This window comes from Lipotes vexillifer, unplaced genomic scaffold (assembly GCF_000442215.2).
Source record: "Lipotes vexillifer unplaced genomic scaffold, Lipotes_vexillifer_v1.1 scaffold935, whole genome shotgun sequence".
In the NCBI taxonomy this organism is placed as follows: domain Eukaryota; kingdom Metazoa; phylum Chordata; class Mammalia; order Artiodactyla; family Lipotidae; genus Lipotes; species Lipotes vexillifer.
Genome location: NW_006777895.1, coordinates 1952639 through 1966264, shown reverse-complemented (window position 1 = coordinate 1966264; position 13626 = coordinate 1952639). Strand labels below are relative to the sequence as shown.

General features: G+C 40.7%; 1 protein-coding gene across 1 annotated transcript in view; it reads right to left on the bottom strand.

Annotated features, from left to right (window-relative positions):
* ARID1B (AT-rich interaction domain 1B) overlaps window positions 1-13626 on the bottom strand; it is a 420200-nt gene that overhangs the window by 355626 nt on the left and 50948 nt on the right. The gene's annotated exons all lie outside the window — the stretch shown is intronic.

The window sequence follows — 13626 nt, the reverse complement described above, 5'->3', positions numbered from 1 at the left end:
AGGGGACATGGGTTCGTGCCCCGGTCCGGGAAGATCCCACATGCCGCGGAGCGGCTGGGCCCGTGAGCCATGGCCGCTGAGCCTGCGCGTCCGGAATCTGTGCTCCACAACGGGAGAGGCCACAACAGTGAGAGGCCCGCGTACCGCAAAAAAATAATAATAATAAAACAAAAAAAAGAAGAGACTGTTGGGCTCAGCTGCATTGCCCAGCCAATCAGACTGACCCTGTGGTCCATGCACCAGAACCAAACTAAGCTAAGTGTAACAGTAATGGCAACAAGGGAAATTTTGCAAATACTGACACTGACACTGGTGTCCTTTTTAATCTAATCTTTATAATTAACTTTCTGGATATTGCAACCATATGTTAACTGTAGGAATGATTGAAGTGTGCATATTCGGCAAAGCCATCAAAACATAAGTTCAAATTCAGGTTTCCAAACGGCAGGTGAGCCACTAGTAACGAAGGATTTGCGACCTTCCTTACTCATATTAGAATTATAAGAATAAGGTAATCAACTTAAAACAAGATAAGTCATCCCTTACATCTTTACCTTGAAAAGAAATCATTTGACTTAATTCGTGTGTGGCTCTGGATTTCCATGTAACTAATTTTTAATAATCATATAATTCCAGGCTTACATCTCGTCATTAATATTAAAAACAATGTAATGAATACTAATTAAAAAAAAACAAGAAAAGATGCCCTAAAATATGTTATCAGGGGCAATAATAACAGATAAAACTGGCAGTAATCAGAAAAACTGATGAGAGGTGCAGTTTTTTACATTCCTATTTATAAAAGCAGAGGTCAGAGACGAACATAAAAGTCAACTAGTAAAACTCATTTAGGGCTTCCCTGGTGGCGCAGTGGTTGAGAGTCCGCCTGCCGATGCAGGGGACACGGGTTCGTGCCCCGGTCCGGGAAGATTCCACATGCCGCGGAGCAGCTGCGATCCGTGAGCCATGGCCGCTGAGCCTGCGCGTCTGGAGCCTGTGCTCCGCAACGGGAAAGGCCACAACAGTGAGAGGCCCGCGTACCGCAAAAAAAAAAAAAAAAAAAAAAAAAAAAAAAAACTCATTTAAGGGGGAAATGAACAATGTTTACGTTTTTATTCAAAACTTAGCTTCTTTATATATTTCCATATCACAACAGCTAAAAAGTGGAAATGACCCAACGTCCATCAACAGATGAATGGATAAATAAAATGTGGTATTATCCACATAATGGAATAATGTTCAAACAAAAGAAGGAATGAAGCACTGATATACGCTGCCACAGGGGTGAACCCTGAAAGCAGCCAGACACAAAAGGTCCCATATTATATGACTCCATTTACAGAAATGTCCAGAATAGGTAAATCTATAGAGACAGAAAGCAGATGAGTGGTTGCCAGGGGGAGGGGACCTAGGGGGAGGAGGAACTAGGAAGTGAGTGCTTAATGGGTACAGGGGTCTCATTTGGTGGTGACAAAAAAATTTTGGAACTAGACAGAGGTGATAGTTATGCAATACTGTGAATGTACTAAATGTCACTGAATCGTACACTTTAAAGTGGTTAATTTTACGTTATGTGAATTTCACCTCAATAAAAAAAAACTCTAAGTGGGATAGACATGGGAACATTTGGTTTTCAACTTGGTAAAAGTCACAAAGGACTTTCCATGAAACTAATATGCAATGTCAAAATGAGGCTAGCTTAATTATAATCAGTCTTTATTATTTAAGAACTCAAATGAATCCTAGTCTCAGTGATGAGAAGCATTCCAGTTTTACCAGAATCATAAAATGTAGTGCTAGCACGGGCCCAGAGTTAAAGCGCCAAGAATCTGCAGTCCTTGCTCTGCCACTTAGTAAGCATGTAAATTTGAACAACCTGACCAACCTCTCTCGCCTCACTTTCCTCATCTGTAAACTGAGGATCCTAACACCTACCTCAGAAGGCCATCGTGAGGACTGAGTTAATCCACGTAAAGCAAGAAAAACAGTGCCTGACAGAGAATAAGCCCTAACAAACGCTAGCTATTATTATTAATAATAATTTAAAATGGAGATAAATAGCGTGGCAAGAATTAACTGAGTGTAATGTAAAAGTACTTATTAGTATAGTACCTGGCACCACGACTGTACTTTGTCATCTAGTGACCGCCTCTCAAGAGTACTAGGAAAACGGGCCCAGGAAGATGACAAGGACACTGTGGGGGGAGGAGGGGGCCAGTAATTCCTGTCCTTCCTGGAAAGTGAGAATTACTTACCTACCATACATCCTCAACGGGAATAAACCACACGGCAGTAATTTTTAAAGATTCAGGCTAAATCACCTTTCTCTACTCCTAGGTGTAGCCGCAACCTCCACTTCCAGAAACAAGCTACAGTGCAGTGTGGGTGTAAAGGCTACAGCTCCAAATCTCTGTCCGCAATATACCCTTTCTAAAAGCTAAGCTTCTGCGAAGTGCTCTGGCCCCATAAAGCATGTCTACTCAGAATAGTGAGTTCAACTTATCAATTCCACTTACGGAGAACTAAAATGTCACACTTCACGGTTTTCTCCATAAATAAACACTGACTTTTACACAATTCCAGCATGAGTATGGATGTAAAATATTCCCCCATCATTTCACAGCCCCCATACTTCCACCACACAGGGCAGAGCTCTGTCTCCACTGGGAAGGAATTCTCTTCCCTCCAGCAGTAAATCCCTACAGGAAAACCGTCTTTCTATAAACGGCCTCCTAACTATTTGGGGGTGGAGGGCAGGGGTGGTCCGCAGCAAGCAACGTCAGATGGCTGGTGTTCGGACGAAGAGCTGAGCTTGCAGCGCACCAGCACCAAATCTGAGTCAGCTCTGAGCTAGAATCTTAGCTGCTCTCCCTCCTGAGAGCGCTGCACTACACACAGGCAAACACTGAGGAACATCACCGGCCAGGCAGTCACGGAGCAGCTGTCTCCAGCCCAGTCAATGGGGTCAGGACCAGCCAGAAGGAATACAGGGCCCTGCACTGCACACACTGAAATAAGCGACGACAGAAAACCAGCTGCTATAACTACCTCAGGCATCAGAAACTCCTCAGGGGTCTAAAAACAGGGCTAAAAGTACAGCTCAGAGACGTCAGCAGGCTTCCTACAGGTCAGCAAAGGAGCTGGTCACTGAGTTCAACTGGAATCTAAGGAGGCAACGGGGAAAGAGCCTGCCCGCAGCCGAGCACAGGTGCCAGACACGCCGCTACCACACTCAGACCTCTCTGCGCTGGGGTCCATGGATCTCAATGGCCAGAGGCTACAATTCTGCAAATTCTTTCCTTCGCTTGTTTGAAAATGTTCGTGAAGTGTCACATACTGCTCTAGATGATGGGCTACAGCGGGGCAAAACCAAGTGCCTGCTGCCCGGAGCTTCTGCCCGAACAGGAGCCAGCACACGCAGGCGGTAAGCGCAGCGAAGGACGAGGGCCCGGGCAGGAGGAGTGCGAGCTTCTACTCGAGCAAGTCGGAGACGGCACCTCAAGTTAACATTCCTTTGAACAGAAAGCTAGAAGTAATAAGACAGCAAGACTCACAAAGACCTGGCCAAAGCCTCAGAGGCACAGGAAGGACAAACACGAAGGCACAGAGGAAGAAAGACGGTATTCTGAGGGGTGAGGGTCAGCGGTGGAGGCTCGGGGACCCCGAGTGAAGGGGGGACTCCCAGAGGCAAGGCCAGGGCCTGACGTACGCCCTCTAAAAGGACCATTCTGGAGTCTGCTGTGATAATCCACATGGGAGATGGGGGCTTGGCCACAGCGTGGTAGCTGTCAAGGTGGTGAGAAGTACTCAGTTTCGGGATCTTGAAAAAAAGGGGCAATGGGATTATTTAACAGATTGAAAGGCTGAGAAAGAGAGGATGACCGTGAGGTTTGGGCCTGGGCAAGCAAAGCAGAAGCACAAAGCTGCCATTTATGGAGTGAGGAAAACTGCAGGAGGAAAGGGAGCAGGTATTTTTACACAGGAGAACCTTGGGAACTGTCAAGTGTTCTCTACAAAGATTTAGTAACCAAAAGCACCCCACCCCGCCCCCCGCCAGTTATGAATTCAGAACTCAAATTCATAGCCTCCCTTGCAGCTAGGATGCATTCAGATGACTTAAATTCTTCCAGTTAGACTGACCATAGCCGAATCTGACTTGGAACTACACATGCTGCATGTTGCTCATTGCCCCATTTCTGCAGCTTTTAGCAGCTGTGGTCAGAACTGGAATCCCCCCGGATCCCTCTGCTTCACTGTTCACGCTGTACTTTATTACTCTTGTGACCTGCTGCATGTGTGGAGTAAAATGTCCTTTAACTGTCATTCTGGGACGTTCTCTACATGTGCTGTGATACACCTGATGTCGTGAAGACAGGGCCAGTGATGTCATACGTTATCACTCCTACCACCCTTTATTTTTTAAGCCAACGAGGAAGAAGAATGGGGGAGAACTCAGCCGCAGACAACAGTGGACAAGGGAGAGAGCTCTCCCTCCGGCGGCCCAGTGCACTTGGAAGGGAACTCTGCTCTCTCCTCTTCTCTCCAACTATGAGAATTTGGCCAACTACCGGGGAACAAGATCCTCTCATCTCTGAGACCCTGACAAGTGGCAAGGGACATACAGGTAGGAAATAGAGAAGGAAAGTCGTATTTCTGTATGAAGCCCACAACACTGAGGAGACCCTCCAAAAATGTAAAACGCCTATATACCTAGGTGTAGATACTTAGATATCTAGATAATCTAGATACCTAGATTATTGGGCTATCTCAAAATCTTATTGGAAACTTCAAGGTAACATAGTAACTAAAGGAAAGGGAAGTCTCCTTTCTGGCTGACTGTTTTGCGGTACGCGGGCCTCTCACTGTTGTGGCCTCTCCCGTTGCGGAGCACAGGCTCCGGACGCGCAGGCTCAGCGGCCATGGCTCACGGGCCCAGCCGCTCCGCGGCATGTGGGATCTTCCCGGACCGGGGCACGAACCCGCGTCCCCTGCATCAGCAGGCGGACTCTCAACCACTGCGCCACCAGGGAAGCCCCCTGGCTGACTGTTTTAAGGAATATTCTGAAGCCCACAGACCAACAACTATTCTGACCCTTAGCTCTTCTGCAGTTCTCTCTGGCAGCAATGATGATGATGATATTGATTAAAAAGGAACTTTTTACTTTTAGTGTTGGGAAACCGTCCCTGCTTGGCTGTCTTTTCTGTGGAAACATCTCAAATTGGTGTTCCCTTCCCAGCAGACATCTCCCCAGCCCTCCTTGGGAGCAGCTCCTACAACCATCCAGGTAGAACTAGATTTTTTCAGTCTCAGGACCATTAAGTAAAACTTAATTACCTCAGCAATGATAGATTGTTTTGCATTTTTATTCCAGTACTTTCTGGGTTTGTTTGTTTGTTTTTTGGGTTTTGTTTTTTTTTTGCTATTCATCTTACTTTTTGTTTCTGAATGTTTGATGTTGTCTAGAACAAAGGCAGTGCCTTTGACTAACCCTGAAGAGCCAATTCCATTGGTCTGTTTGGTAGTTAATTAAAAAAAAAATTATAATCTTAATGATTTAATACTAATAAAGGGAGACCAATTTGCTTAAATCTTTGGAACAATCTGTTTTCTAGATTAAACACACTTTTTTGTAGGGAATGGGAAGCTGCGTAATGCCTGCTGCTGGAGACAGTTACTAATCTTGGGTTTCGGACTTTGTTAGTAGGCAAGGGATGTTCATGTTATATACACACACTAACCACACTCAAGTCTCAGCTCCAGAATTTCCAGGAACTTTCTCACACCTGGCTCTACGCAGGGAGTTCCTCTTGAGGTCAGAGAAACCTGGACTGAGCAAGGTCCCCAGTGCTAGTGAGGCATCCACACAGCCCCACTGAGAAAAGCAAGGCTGCTGTGGCTTCCTACTTTTTCTCCTTGTAATCCCCTCTTCCCTTCATGCTTCTACCCACCTTCTTTCTCTTCTCCCTCTCTACTAAAGTGTTTTTCTAATTCCATTCACAACTACAGTTTTAACTTTTATAGCTATTTTCCAAACTGTAAGGGCAAATGGCCTTAATAGATTTGTTGCAGATAAAAATAATCAAACTGCCATAAACAACTTTTTACCAGAAAGAATTTAACGTTCTTCCACTAATATAAAAGAAGAGACTTCCTTTACGCTTAGGAAAAAACCTGTTTTAAAATACAAAAACAAAGCCATCCAACTCCTCTTTGTGGAGGTGAAAGTGGAGTTGAAGTAACGGCACAGGACAAATCTTTTAAAACTTATTATTTCCATTAAGAATTCACTGTACACAGTTTATCCCAATGTTGTACAGTATACACTATTTTCAAAACTACTTAGAAAGTAATAGTGTGTAAAATGTGTAAGTAATTACTGGCTCTCTTTGATTCTTTTTGTGACTCCAAGTAAAGTTAGCACCTCAAACTTAAGATTTTCTACATATTAAAAAAAAAAAACATTCTACATATCTAACACACACCAGGTATTCAGAAGAAAGAGGTTCTCTGAGAAAATTTTCACTTTAAAAATAATAAATTAGGGGACTTCCCTGGTGGCCCAGTGGTTAAGAATCGCCTGCCAACGCAGGGGACACGGGTTCGAGCCCTGGGCCAGGAAGATCCCACATGCCGCAGAGCAACTAAGCCCGTGCACCACAACTACTGAGCCTGTGCTCTAGAGCCCATGAGCCACAACTACTGAGCCCACGTGCCACAACTTCTGAGCCCGTGCACCTAGAGCCCGTGCTCTGCAACAAGAGAAGCCACCACAATGAGAAGCCCGCACACCACCATGAAGAGTAGCCCCCGCTCGCTGCAACTAGAGAAAACCCACGCTCAGCAACGAAGACCCAACGCAGCCAAAAATAAATAAATGTATTGAAAAAAAAAGTTAGAAGATAATTTATTGTACTGATTACAACAATTTGCTAATCTTTGAGCTAATCTCTTTCCCCTTTAGAAAGAATTTTAAAGAATTTGGGTTAGTAGCTGTACAAATACAACTTGTCAAGCGTTAACCCTTAAATTTCACCAGACTGTATTTGAAATGACAAGACTCTAAACTCTAAAACTAAAATAAAAAGACATTAACTTACTATTATCTTAAAGGGAAAATCCAAGCTGGGAGATCTTACAGTCAAACTCATTTAGCAGATGAGCAGAGTGAGATACAGATTTTTCCAGTATTGCACATAGATTAAGCATTAACCGACAAGGACTGAACTGTCCCAACTCCTGGTTCTGGCCACATTTCTTCCCTTTAAGCAGTGGTGAGTTTCTGACTCACTGGAGGAGGGCTGGAGAGCAAGCACCTAGGGCGTACAACTGCAGGTCAGGAAGCTGCTTCTGTGTCTATCTCTGACACCTGGTTGTTAACCCTAGCTGCACAGGAGAGTCACCTGTGGAGCTTAGAAAGAGGGACGCTTTTACATTCAGATGCCATTGATATGGGCACCCACCTGGGAGGAATCAAAGCACTGTAGGAGAGTCGAACCTTCGGCAAAGTTTGAGAACCATTGGCCTAAGCTAAGCCACTTAGTTTAACTTTCAATTTGTCTTCTGGTATTTTTGTTTTTACTGTTTGTTTTTCAGGGAGCTGTGAAGGAACGTGGTTGGTTGATTTTACTGTTATCAACCGTTAGCTTTAACTGAATTGTTTAAATTTTAACATAAATATCACACTAAATGTTTCTTTGATGAAAGCAAATAAACCAAATTTATTTAAATATCCAAGTGATTATAATGCTACCTAAAACATATACTTGAGTTTTACATTTCAAAAATAAAAATATAATAGAAAAGCTTAACAGATATTTTAGGTTGAATGTCTATATATATATATGTAAAATACATAGAACTCATATGTAAATGAAAAAACAGAATAAGCTACCAGCAGAGAATAGGCACTGTACACTGTATGTAACCTTTAAAATTTCTAGGGCAATGTAAATGTCCAGGTTAAAAAATAATAATAATAATAAAAAATACACACACACACACACACACACACACACACACACACACACATATCAGTATAAACTTCCTAATATAAAAGTAGCTTTCCAGGACTTCCCTGGTGGCGCAGTGGTTAAGAATCCGCCTGCCAATGCAGGGGACACGGGTTCGAGCCCTGGTCTGGGAAGATCCCACATGTCGCGGAGCAAGTAAGTCCCTGCACCACAATTACTGAGCCTGCGCTCTAGAGCCCATGTGCCACAACTACTGAAGCCCGTGTGCCACAACTACTGAAGCCTGCATGCCTAGAGCCCATGCTCCGCAACGAGAGAAGCCACTGCAATGAGAAGCCCGCGCACCATAACAAAGAGTAGCCCCCGCTTGCCACAACTAGAGAAAGCCCGCACTCAGCAACGAAGACCCAATGCAGCCAAAAATAAAATTAATTAATTAATTAATTATTTTAAAAAAGTAGTTTTCCAAACTACAAGAGAAATCATTTCACATTTTCTCATTAAACTTTCAAGTATAAAACCTGGTCTTACCTCATTTTTAAGAAAAAAGGCTAAAAATTTAAAACTTTATATTTAACCTAAAATTTAACCTCTTCTAACACACCTCTGTCACACTGAATGCTTCAAAATATGTTGAAATTCAACTACAATATAAGAAGCAAATAAAACCAGTTAAATAGTCCAGAAATTTAAATTTTAAAGCACAACTAAAAATTACCATATCTAGAGATCTTTTCAAAAATATTTTCTTGGTACAAAACTCTGTCTACAGGGAACTTTGGCATCAAAGACAGTAGCATCTGCTATCTACTTGGAAGCAGAAATGTGAGGTGTAAAGCTTATATACCTTCATATTCACTGATGAAGAACAAGTGAGGAAATCAAGACAAAACGTGGCCAACAAAAGGCCATTATTTATACAATCTGCAACCCTCTAAAAAAAACTCCAAACGTTTCAGGTATACAAGCGAAGCAGCTTGGCTCCAACTCTCTTAGAACAGAACATGCGTATATAAAAATGCTGTGAATAACACAGCAAAAGAAATCTCAAAGCATTCACTATTTTACTGGCCAAAAAGTTTACCTTCATCTTATCGATTTGTTTGTTTATATGTGTATATATCTATATACATGTAAAATACAGGTTTAATATATTATTTAGTACAGGTAGATGTCTCTGAGTGAATATAAACTATCAAAAAATTAAGACTCTGAAGGTAAAACAGACACTAGGCACCCATTCCTCTCCATTACGTTAAGCCTTCCTTTATTTCACTAAGTCAAGCCTTCCTTTCTCACCCTATCACACCCTATTATGCTCCTTAAATAGGAAGTCTCAGCTCTGTTTTAGAGAAAACTAAAATTAAGCCCTGACTATTGAATTCACACTTAGGATTCAGAGAGTAAGTCTAAATAAACATTTCATGTCAAAAAACTCTTTTAGGGCTTCCCTGGTGGCGCAGTGGTTGAGAGGCCGCCCGCTGATGCAGGGGACACGGGTTCGTGCCCCGGTCCGGGAAGATCCCACATGCCGCGGAGCGGCTGGGCCCGTGAGCCATGGCCGCTGAGCCTGCGCGTCCGGAGCCTGTGCTCCGCAACGGGAGGGGCCGCGACAATGAGAGGCCCACGTACCGCAAAAAATAAAAATAAAAAAATTAAAAAAAACTCTTTTAACCAGTCCTTCTCACTCCATTCTTCCTTACTTTTCAGAAACATTGTTAAAACTATATCGAAACATAATTTTAACTGTATTTTAAAAAGCAATTTTTTTTCCAGAATAGATTAACAATATAAAGTAACACAGGTGGGAATCCTAGAATTCACTTGGCTCCTTAATAACCCCAAAGAAAACATTTATTTTAGCCAAACAATTGTAATGTTTGTCTCCTTTTAGAAACATCTGCTGCCAAAATAAATATGTGCATTGGAAGAAGTGTTTTGGCTGTTAAGATGATACCAAATAAAATGCTTATGTTCTGAAATAAATATTCTACTCAGAAAACACACAGCAAAATAGACACATCCAAAGGGTGTAGAAGATAAAGGCACAAATTAAAACACCTATATTCATTTTTAAAGCCTTTTTCAAAACAACCTCAGTGTTTAATTCAGTTGTTATTTAGATTGAAAGTGGTAAGTTCAGATGGGTCGCCTTAACAAAAATAACAAGTTCTATTTAATTTTGCCACGATATCTTTCAAAGCAATAATTATATTCCATATTCTTGTTGTTGTAAAGGTCTTCGCAATACAGATGTTTTTAAAAACTAAAAAGTCATGTCTTCCCATTGCAAAAGCACTCATGAACTTATACATCTCTCACTTTGACCTTTTTCTCCTTCCCTGGTTTTATAATTCCAACAGGTATCAGGTTATACAAACATCTGCAACAAGATATGGAGAGTTAAAATATCAGTCCAATAACCCTTGATAACTTGAGAAAAATCTCAGACCCCATAATTGAAATCAGCTTGACACAAATAAATATAACCGCTTCTGTAACCTATTTCTTCTCGGTGTTATTTCTTTTATATGACAAATCTTTTTTAAAGCAAGTCAGCATAGGCCTATGTATACATTTATGATCACAAAGGACAAGAAAAATGAAATAAAACATTTGCTCACCCACATCCCCAATCAAGCAAAGGACACATTGGTGTCTAAGTTTAAAAAAACAAAATCTAAAAAACTCAAGAGTCAGATTCTAGTAACCTTAAAAATTATACATCCTCTGTGTAGCTCCGTATTAGATGAAATCAACCAGTGTACTTCTGTTAACCATCCCCAGGTTTGAATTCCAGGAGCCTAGAGGCAGAACATTCTCCACAGAGGCACAGAAAATTCATTTCCCCTCTCAGCTCAATAAAACCCCAAGTAGACTAGTTTTTAGGACACGGTGCAAAACTAATCTGTTTACCATGTATTTGTCTGATGATGTGAGAGAATCAGCAAGTGAAAAGACCACAAGTCTAGTTCCAGTTAATAAATACCAAAACGATGTACTATTATCACATCATGCTTCAAAGACCCAGTCATGAGTATATTTCAAAAATAAAATGATCACCATACAAATCAAGAATCCCCAGGTTAATACTAAAATCCAACACTCACTGGCTAGTTCCCCCTAACTCTCCGAGACAAAAAGTAAGCAGTGATACCATGCATGTTAAATTTCATATAAGCACTGTGGTTCTTTCTAACAGAATACTCATTTAAAATTCCTGTCACAGGAGTAGAACGCCAGCCAGGAATCAAACTGTGACCCCTGAGCCAAAGACAACTTACCACTCAGCTAGTAAGTGGGCAACTCAATATACAAACTTGAATTCCTACATTTTAATCCTTTGCAGAAATACATGAGCAATATTAAATGAACTGGATTCAGCTCATTAGAGGTTCACAAACCAAGCACAGAAAGCTTTGGAGGCTGTCCAAAGTCATGCCTAGGTGGTGATGTCCACTCAATAAAAACTCAATGTCATCATTATCTTCCAATTTTTTTCCCTGAAGAACATTACCAGCCATGACCACAACAATGCTTAGCCAATTACATCAGCACTAAGAGAAGATGGATAGGACTGGCAGCCAATCACTGTGCCAGGACCTTGTCTGTGGACCAAGTTTATAATTATCCAAAATTCGCAAATAAAGCAACTCACCGAAAATTCCTCACCAAAGGACACAGACTAAAGCTAAAAAAATAAATGTGTTCTAATAACCTTTACCAAAACCCACATTATTTTTTTTCCTTTCCAAAGCTATTAATTAGCCTACACCTAACTGATCACATGAACTTGGCACTATGCTGTGTGTCCCCTTTAAAATGTTACACACATTCAAAAATGCATTAGCAGTTCTTTTTAGCCTTTTAGCTTTCAAAACAAAAAAACAATACTTCAAGGTCGTATTATAACTAAATGAAAAAGTAAAAAAGCAATAAAGATTACTTAGAACGTCCGATTATGATTAACTCAATATGCAAGTTTGACAGCCAGGGCATTCAATTTCTTACCAGATACCTTACTTTTCTTTCATTATCAGAAAGATCTGTGCTTAATCAGAATTAGGCATTTTTTTGGGTTAGTAGTAAAATACCTAATCTAAAATCTTAATTAAAAATTTGCTAAAATACTTGGTGGGTAACCTTTATCAACTTGTCCCTTCAAATAAATCCGAGAGTTACTGGATTTTGAAAGTATGTAAACCCACCAGGATTAAATAAAACAGAAAAGCTAAGAAAACTAAGGTTATTCTATGTAACTGTGTATGTCCTCTACTTTTAGCCTTACATATGTGGGAAGAAAATAATGAAAAAAATATTCCTAGGTAATCATTCTTCACACATCTCCATTTGTTAGATTCCCACTTTGGGATTGCAAAATAAACCAACGTCTTAAACTTCGAATAAGACTTTAACTCATTCAGAGAAAAAGGTAAAGGTTCATCCAGTCGCTTGCCATGAACAGCTCCTTTTGAAATGACTCTCAAATTTCCCTTCAGGAAAACATGGTGGAAAGGAAGGTGCAGGAACAGGGAGTGGCGGCATCTACTTCCCTCCACCCGTCCTGCTATTTCTCACTGCCCTTCTGTCTCTACTCTCTTCCTGTGGCCAGAGTATCATACAGAACTGTCAGAGCCCAAAAGAAATTAGCTGTAGAGTAGAATCAGGACTTTATTCAGCTGGCTGCCTGGGCCTTCTTCCCCTCAACTAAGGGAAAATTAGCTTTAAAACGTAAAAATAAATAAAATAAAAGGAAGAGAGAAAGAGAGAGGAAAGAAAAAAAATCACAACTCTCGTCTTACTTTGCAATCATTTACAAATTAACTCCCTCTCATAATTAGCAGCCTCAACTAAAGAATTTTACTCTAGGCAGCAAAGTATTACTGGAAGAAAGGAGTAATGTTGAATAAAATTACAATACAATTAAGTATGCAACAGACTGCTAAAATTCTGAGTGGCCAACCTTTAATAAACAAGGGGTGAGAACTTCTGACAATAACGAAGGCCATTTAAAGAACCAACAGCTGGGATTCAAAGGCTGAGCTGCTTCTATCTTTCCTTACAACTGCCTTAACATAAAAATCAAAAAAAAAAAAAAAAAAAAAAAGCAGAAAAACTCTTTTTTGTTTATGTAAAAACACAAAACCCATCAAACCTACGAAAACTGATACACATCAAATTCTCTTATAAGAAATACAGAAATCTTTTTTCAAAAGATACAGAAGAAATACGTCAAGAAATAAAAGCAAAATAACTTTTGGGGAGACTAAAAAAATTTTAAGCTGATGCCATCTTTATGAGAAAGACCTTTAAATAACTTAAAAATTCACCCTAAGAAGTTTATTCACAGCTCAAAATTTGACACTGTCTGACATCAGAAATATTAGAAATCCAAGTTCACTTTGGGGCTTAGATCTATATAATTTGCTGCAAAATGATGACACAGTCAATCTTTCAAATATAACTGGTAACACAGGCTTTCTACCAAACAGGAATTCTGTCCACTTTGCTCTAAGAAGGTCACTTTTCTTTCTTTAAAAGAGAGGGGGGAACATTGTACCTGTGATTATTTCAAGAAACTATGAAATTTTTTAAAAAGTAGAGAAAAATCAGTGAAATTCCCCCCAATACTCTCAAAACTAATCTTCGATAGAC